Raw genomic sequence first — 8,490 nt, forward strand, 5'->3', positions numbered from 1 at the left:
ACAAACCATGAAAAGGTGATGTTTCTAGCACCTACGAGGGCTTTGCTATTAACCGCTAAAGTCGGCGGCCTTAACTGTAATGTAAAATGCAGAAATCTGCATTACCAATATGCGTTATGCCCCCGACTTTAGAGATTAATAGCAAAGCCCCCATAAGTGCTAGAAACACCAAATTTTCAGGGTATGTTAAGGGCCTGTTTCCACTATCGCGAATCTGCATGCGTTTCCTGCATGCAGATTCGCATAGCCAATACAAGTGGATGGGCCTGTTTCCACTTGTCAGTAATCCTGAGCGTTTTTCTGTGCGGGAGAAATCTGCATGGCAGAGCCGTCAGAATTCACATGCCGCACACCGTTATGCGAATCGCCGCTAATGTATTTAATAGGGAATTTGCATGCGGGTTTGGTATGCGAATTTTCATGCAAATTCACATGCGAATTCGCATAGAATCAATGGAAAAGCACACAGGCACTGCCATGGTTAAAATCGCATATATAGTCATCCATGCGAATTCTTATGAAAATTCGCATACAATTGCATGCGAAATTCGCATCCGCATGCAAATTTTTACCACAGCGATTTGCACCGCAATAGTGGAAACGAGCCCTCAACAGAAGAGTGGGAACAAGAGGAAAAAACTATTAAAAAGACCTTATACTTTTTGAGAAAATCAATGTTAAAGTCGGCAGAAATTTCCGTGAAAATCCGCATCAGAATGCAGAAATTGGTAGCGGAAAGTGGTAGCGCTAATCGGCAATGGTGGAAAGCTGATTTTTTTTCCTGCAGAAGTGGAAATTGGCAATTCCAACCATCCCTAAAAATTTGTGACTATGGGAGGTGGAACAGAGAACAAAGGTGGAAATATCACAATCTCCGTTTTGCTCATGTTGAGTTTAACCACTTCCCGACCGCCTAACGCACAGAGGCGGCCGGGAAGTGGAGCCCTGAAGGACCGGCTCACCCACAGAGGCGGCGGTCCTTCTAAGGGCATGGGCGGAGCGATCGCGTCATCCGTTCGCCCGCCGCAACATCCCGCCGGCTATCCGGAAGCGCCGGCGGGATGTTAACCCCGCGATCGCCGCATACAAAGTGTATAATACACTTTGTAATGTTTACAAAGTGTATTATACAGGCTGCCACCTGCCCTGGTGGTCCCAGTGTCCGAGGGACCACCAGGGCAGGCTGCAGCCACCCCAGTCTGCACCCAAGCACACTGATTTCTCCCCCCCCCCTGCCCCAGATCGCCCACAGCACCCCTCAGACCCCCCCTGCCCACCCCCCAGACCCCTGTTTGCACCCAATCACCCCCCTAATCACCCATCAATCACTCCCTGTCACTATCTGTCAACGCTATTTTTTTTATCTCCCCCCCTGCCCACTGCCCCCTCCTGATCACCCCCCACCCCTCAGATTCTCCCCAGACCCCCCCCCACAGACCCCCCCCCCCCTGTGTACTGTATGCATCTATCCCCCCTGATCACCTGTCAATCACCTGTCAATCACCTGTCAATCACCTGTCAATCACCCATCAATCACCCCCTGTCACTGCCACCCATCAATCAGCCCCTAACCTGCCCCTTGCGGGCAATCAGATCACCCACCCACACCAATAGATCGCCCGCAGATCCGACATCAGATCACCACCCAAGCGCAGTGTTTACATCTATTCTCTCCTCTAAACACCCACTAATTACCCATCAATCACCCATCAATCACCCCCTATCACCACCTGTCACTGTTACCCATCAGATCAGACCCTAATCTGCCCCTTGCGGGCACCCAATCACCCGCCTACACGCTCAGATTGCCCTCAGACCCCCCCTTATCAATTCGCCAGTGCAATATTTACATCTGTTCTTCCCTGTAATAACCCACTGATCACCTGTCAATCACCTGTCAATCACCCATCAATCACCCCCTGTCACTGCCACCCATCAATCACCCCCTGTCACTGCCACCCATCAATCAGCCCCTAACCTGCCCCTTGCGGGCAATCTGATCACCCACCCACACCAATAGATCGCCCGCAGATCCGACATCAGATCACCACCCAAATGCAGTGTTTACATCTATTCTCTCCTCTAAACACCCACTAATTACCCATCAATCACCCCCTATCACCACCTGTCACTGTTACCCATCAGATCAGACCCTAATCTGCCCCTTGCGGGCACCCAATCACCCGCCTACACGCTCAGATTGCCCTCAGACCCCCCCCTTATCAATTCGCCAGGGCATTATTTACATCTTTCCTTCCCTGTAATAACCCACTGATCACCTGTCAATCACCCATCAATCACCCCCTGTCACTGCCACCCATCAATCACCCCCTGTCACTGCCACCCATCAATCAGCCCCTAACCTGCCCCACGCGGGCAATCTGATCACCCACCCACACCAATAGATCGCCTGCAGATCCGACATCAGATCACCACCCAAGCGCAGTGTTTACATCTATTCTCTCCTCTAAACACCCACTAATTACCCATCAATCACCCATCAATCACCCCCTATCACCACCTGTCACTGTTACCCATCAGATCAGACCCTAATCTGCCCCTTGCGGGCACCCAATCACCCGCCTACACGCTCAGATTGCCCTCAGACCCCCCCTTATCAATTCGCCAGTGCATTAGTTACATCTGTTCTTCCCTGTAATAACCCTCTGATCACCTGTCAATCACCTGTCACTGCCACCCATCAATCACCCCCTGTCACTGCCACCCATCAATCACCCCCTGGCACTGCCACCCATCAATCACCCCCTGTCACTGCCACTCATCAATCAGCCCCTAACCTGCCCCTTGCGGGCAATCTGATCACCCACCCACACCAATAGTTCGCCCGCAGATCCGACGTCAGATCACCTCCCAAGGGCAGTGTTTATATCTGTTCTCTACCCTAAACACCCACTAATTACCCATCAATCACCCCCTGTCACTGCTACCTATCAGATTAGACCCCTATCTGCCCCTAGGGCACTCAATCACCCGCCCACACCCTCAGAATGCCCTCAGGCCCCAGCCCTGATCACCTCGCCAGTGCATTGCTTGCATCTATTCCCCCCTCTAATCACACCTTGAGACACCCATCAATCACCTCCTGTCACCCCCTAGCACACCTACCCATCAGATCAGGCCCTAATTTGCCCCGTGTGGGCTCCTGATCACTCGGCCAAACCCTCAGATCCCCCTCAGACCCCCTTCCGATCACCTCCCCAGTGCATTGATTGCATCTATTTTCCCCTCTAACCACCCCCTGAGACACCCATCAATCACCTCCTGTCACCCCCCTAGCACTCCTATCCATCAGATCAGGCCCAATACAACCTGTCATCTAAAAGGCCACCCTGCATATGACCGGTTTCACAAAATTTGCCCCCTCATAGACCACCTGTCATCAAAATTTGCAGATGCTTATACCCCTGAACAGTCATTTTGAGACATTTGGTTTCCAGACTACTCACGGTTTTGGGCCCGTAAAATGCCAGGGCGGTATAGGAACCCCAGAAACAGACCCCATTTTAGAAAAAAGACACCCCAATGTATTCTGTTAGGTGTATGGCGAGTTCATAGAAGATTTTATTTTTTGTCAAAAGTTAGCGGAAATTGATTTTTGTTTTTTTTTTCACAAAGTGTCATTTTTCACTAACTTGTGACAAAAAATAAAATCTTCTATGAACTCGCCATACACCTAACGGAATACCTTGGGGTGTCTTCTTTCTAAAATGGGGTCACTTGTGGGGTTCCTATACTGCCCTGGCATTTTAGGGGCCCTAAACCGTGAGGAGTAGTCTAAAAAACAAATGCCTCAAAATGACCTGTGATTAGGACGTTGGGCCCCTTAGCGCACCTAGGCTGCAAAAAAGTGTCACACATGTGGTATCGCCGTACTCAGGAGAAGTAGTATAATGTGTTTTGGGGTGTATTTTTACACATACCCATGCTGGGTGGGAGAAATCTCTCTGTAAATGGACAATTGTGTGTAAAAAAAATCAAACAATTGTCATTTACAGAGGTATTTCTCCCACCCAGCATGGGTATGTGTAAAAATACACCCCAAAACACATTATACTACATCTCCCGAGTACGGCGATACCACATGATTGGCACTTTTTTGCAGCCTAGGTGCGCTAAGGGGCCCAAAGTCCAATGAGTACCTTTAGGATTTCACAGGTCATTTTTGTTTCAAGACTACTCCTCACAGTTTAGGGCCCCTAAAATGCCAGGGCAGTATAGGAACCCCACAAATGACCCCATTCTAGAAAGAAGACACCCAAACGTATTCCGTTAGGAGTATGGTGAGTTCATAGAAGATTTTATTTTTTGTCACAAGTTAGCGGAAAATGACACTTTGTGAAAAAAAACAACTAAAAATAATTTCCGCTAACTTGTGACAAAAAAATAAAAACTTCTATGAACTCACCATACTCCTAACGGAATACCTTGGGGTGTCTTATTTCTAAAATGGGGTCATTAGTGGGGTTCCTATACTGTCCTGGCATTTTAGGGGCCCTAAACCGTGAGGAGTAGTCTTGAAACAAAAATGACCTGTGAAATCCTAAAGGTACTCATTGGACTTTGGGCCCTTTAGCGCAGTTAGGGTGCAAAAAAGTGCCACACATGTGGTATCGCCGTACTCGGGAGAAGTAGTACAATGTGTTTTGGGGTGTATTTTTACACATACCCATGCTGGGTGGGAGAAATACTGCTGTAAATGGACAATTGTGTGTAAAAAAAATCAAAAGATTGTCATTTACAGAGGTGTTTCTCCCACCCAGCATGGGTATGTGTAAAAATACACCCCAAAACACATTGTACTACTTCTCCCAAGTACGGCGATACCACATGTGTGGCACTTTTTTGCACCCTAACTGCGCTAAAGGGCCCAAAGTCCAATGAGTACCTTTAGGATTTCAAGGGTCATTTTGAGAAATTTCGTTTCAAGGCTACTCCTCACGGTTTAGGGCCCCTAAAATGCCAGGGCAGTATAGGAACCCCACAAATGACCCCATTTTAGAAAGAAGACACCCCAAGGTATTCTGTTAGTAGTATGGCGAGTTCATAGAAGATTTTATTTTTTGTCACAAGTTAGCGGAAATTGATTGTGTTTTTTTGACAAAGTGTCATTTTCCGCTAACTTGTGACAAAAAATAAAATCTTGTATGAACTCACCATACTCCTAACGGAATACCTTGGGGTGTCTTCTTTCTAAAATGGGGTCATTTGTGGGGTTCCTATACTGCCCTGGCATTTTAGGGGCCCTAAACCGTGAGGAGTAGTCTTGAAACGAAATTTCTCAAAATGACCTGTGAAATCCTAAAGGTACTCATTGGACTTTGGGCCCTTTAGCGCAGTTAGGGTGCAAAAAAGTGCCACACATGTGGTATCGCCGTACTCAGGAGAAGTAGTATAATGTGTTTTGGGGTGTATTTTTACACATACCCATGCTGAGTGGGAGAAAGATCTCTGTAAATGGACAATTGTGTGTAAAAAAAGTTAACAAATTGTCATTTACAGAGATATTTCTCCCACCCAGCATGGGTATGTGTAAAAATACACCCCAAAACACATTATACTATTTCTCCTGAGTACGGCAATACCACATATGTGGCACTTTTTTGCAGCCTAACTGCGCTAAGGGGTTCAAAGTCCAATGAGCACCTTTAGGCTTTACAGGGGTGCTTACAATTTAGCACCCCCCAAAATGTCAGGACAGTAAACACACCCCACAAATGACCCCATTTTGGAAAGTAGACCCTTCAAGGTATTCAGAGAGGGGCATGGTGAGTCCGTGGCAGATTTCATTTTTTTTTGTCGCAAGTTAGAAGAAATGGAAACTTTTTGGAACCCTCCTCCTCTCCTTGACAAAGCGGGGTTGCGCCCGCGTAACTAGTGGGGTAGCTTCGAGGGGATCTTCCGTCTCTCCTGCTGCACGCTTGCCTCCTCATCCACAACTCGGCTAAGTATTGCCCTATTGCACTTTCTCTGTGTACACAATTGTGGGCTGCTGCACTGTCAGTTTTCATTAGGAGCCTATTTGCACATACATTGCTTTTAGTCATCACCAGTTAAATGTTTATTAATTCTGATATATTTGCACTATTATAGCACTTTGTCCATGCTGCGGACCTTTTTCATACATGGTTGTTAATCATATTTTGGTGGTATACACTAAGTGTTATTGTTATTGTCACTATTTATATTTTTCCTATGGTGTTGTACATTTCAATTGCCTCATTAAATTATAGCACTGCAATACTGAACCCGGGTTCTCACAGGCAGCAGGTTCTATTAAGAAGCTGCTGTCCTGTTTTTGATCTATGATATATTGTTGCAACATTGCCTTTTTATACTAATATAGCAAGCAATATTTACCAGCATGGAGATATTTTATGGGATGTTTTATCATGGTTTTAGAGTTTTTTGTCAGGTTGAATCCCTGAGTTTGTGACTGATTATGTTTAATAAAGATTCATGTTAATTGTTAATATTTACATTGGAGTGGTGCTTTTTGAAGGGCCTCTTTTTTCTACATACAGCATCTATCTTGTTGACCCTAGCACACTCTATTTTTACTCACAAGGGTGCGAACCAATATGTTTTTCTAAACTATGCAGAAAAACGTGCACGTTTTTTTCACAACAGCTAATGTAGTTGATACAGAAAACTGACAAAATAAGCAAAATCATGATACAGACGTGTGAACTAACCCATTGAATAACATGAGTTCTCAGTTTTTCTGTGCAGAAAACGCATACGAAAACTGTCAAGTGTGTTCCCTGCCTGAATGTTTTCTATAGGTAGGGGGAAGGAAAGAAGCCATTAAAATAAAAATCCCAGAGTGCAACAAGAAGAACAAAAGAACAGCTTGTGGTATATTAGCTCAGAAGACTCATTTGCTAGTTATGATGCTGATTGATAATCAATATTCTAGAATGCAGAAGTTTTATTTTCAATTCATTTTTGTATGGCTTCATTTTGATTATTATAATGTGAAAAATTGTTAGATTCTGTTTTGTCGTGACATAATTCCTATGTGGCCAATATTTTTCTAGGTTTTAGCTGGCACAGGAAGCAGCATCTGCTGTAAATTAAATTCTTGTAATGACCATTCATAGATGTATAAATCTTTCTCTATAATTGGCAACTGTTTAAGTGAACTTGTGATACGTTAATTATAAGCTGTGAGCATTAAACAAAGTGGAAGCCCAAGAAAGTACATAGAAATTTCAGTCTGATTACGCCTTCTCTATATCTTCCATTCCAAAGGTCGAATATCTGTTTGAAATACGGTTTTCAAAATGGGTTGCTGATTGTGAATCAACACGATCTGAATAAAAAACACTTAAATGTCCTAAATTAAAAAGTATCATGTTGTTCCTAAGGTAATATCAGGTTGCTAAGTATCACAGAAAATGACTCTCCGACACACGCTGCTTGCAGCCTGTACATGTCAACATGGTTCAGAGCACTTGTGGTATTGGGTTACTATGGCAGCACAGCACAGTACATACCCCCAGGCTGCAAGGTAATGTTACCAGGATGCTGTTTGTAAAACTGTCAGTTGAACTTTTGAAAGCCACATGATGAGCTAACTGGATGTCCTTATTAATAGTGTTGCATGTGACATAACACTAGACTATGGCAAACATCTCATAAACTAGTTAGTAAACAATAGCAAGTGTTGTGTGTGTTAGATGTAAATAAATAATAATTATTAGCACTGGTAATAACTAATAAGTAAAATAATCAGCAATATAAGCAAGAGAAATATCTAAAGTTTAAAGATTAATGTGTAGTTATTTTTACTTATTAAAGCAAACCTGAAGCCACAACAACAAAAAGATAAACACAGTACCTTAAAGAGAATCTGTATTGTTAAAATTGCACAAAAGTAAACATACCAGTGCGTTAGGGGACATCTCCTATTACCCTCTGTCACAATTTCGCCGCTCCTCGCTGCATTAAAAGTGGTTAAAAACAGTTTTAAAAAGTTTGTTTATAAACAAACAAAATGGCCACCAAAACAGGAAGTAGGTTGATGTACAGTATGTCCACACATAGAAAATACATCCATACACAAGCAGGCTGTATACAGCCATCCTTTTGAATCTCAAGAGATCATTTGTGTGTTTCTTTCCCCCTGCAGCTATCTTCCACTGAAGTGTCAGGCTATTTCTTCCTGCAGAGTGCAGACAGCTGTGCCTGTATGTAATTCCTCATTATGTGAAAGCCCAGCCAGCTCAGAGGAGGATTTATCCAGCTTGTAAAAGATAATAAAACAGAGAGAAGCTGCACTAATCTAAATATCACACAGGCAGTGTGCAGAGAGGGGCCTGGATGGGGGAGTTCATAGCAGAACCACAACACTGAAGAACTTGGCAGCCTTCCAGACACAGGCCTGACAAGTCTGACAAGAGAGAGATAAGTTGATTTATTACAAAGATGGTGATAGTAGAACGTGCTGCAGTAAGCCAGAACACATTA

At 44.3% G+C, this 8,490-nt stretch overlaps 1 long non-coding RNA gene across 1 annotated transcript in view; it reads right to left on the minus strand.

The window, feature by feature from the left end:
• The window catches only part of LOC137517604 (uncharacterized), a 90,027-nt gene extending 82,454 nt beyond the window's left edge, over positions 1 to 7,573 (minus strand). The window contains exon 1 of the long non-coding RNA XR_011020593.1: positions 7,518 to 7,573. This is a non-coding gene — a long non-coding RNA (uncharacterized lncRNA). The remainder of the gene's footprint in view (positions 1 to 7,517) is intronic.
• Between the last annotated feature and the right edge of the window lie 917 nt (positions 7,574 to 8,490).

The sequence above is a fragment of the Hyperolius riggenbachi genome, chromosome 5 (genome assembly GCF_040937935.1).
Source record: "Hyperolius riggenbachi isolate aHypRig1 chromosome 5, aHypRig1.pri, whole genome shotgun sequence".
Lineage (NCBI taxonomy): Eukaryota > Metazoa > Chordata > Amphibia > Anura > Hyperoliidae > Hyperolius > Hyperolius riggenbachi.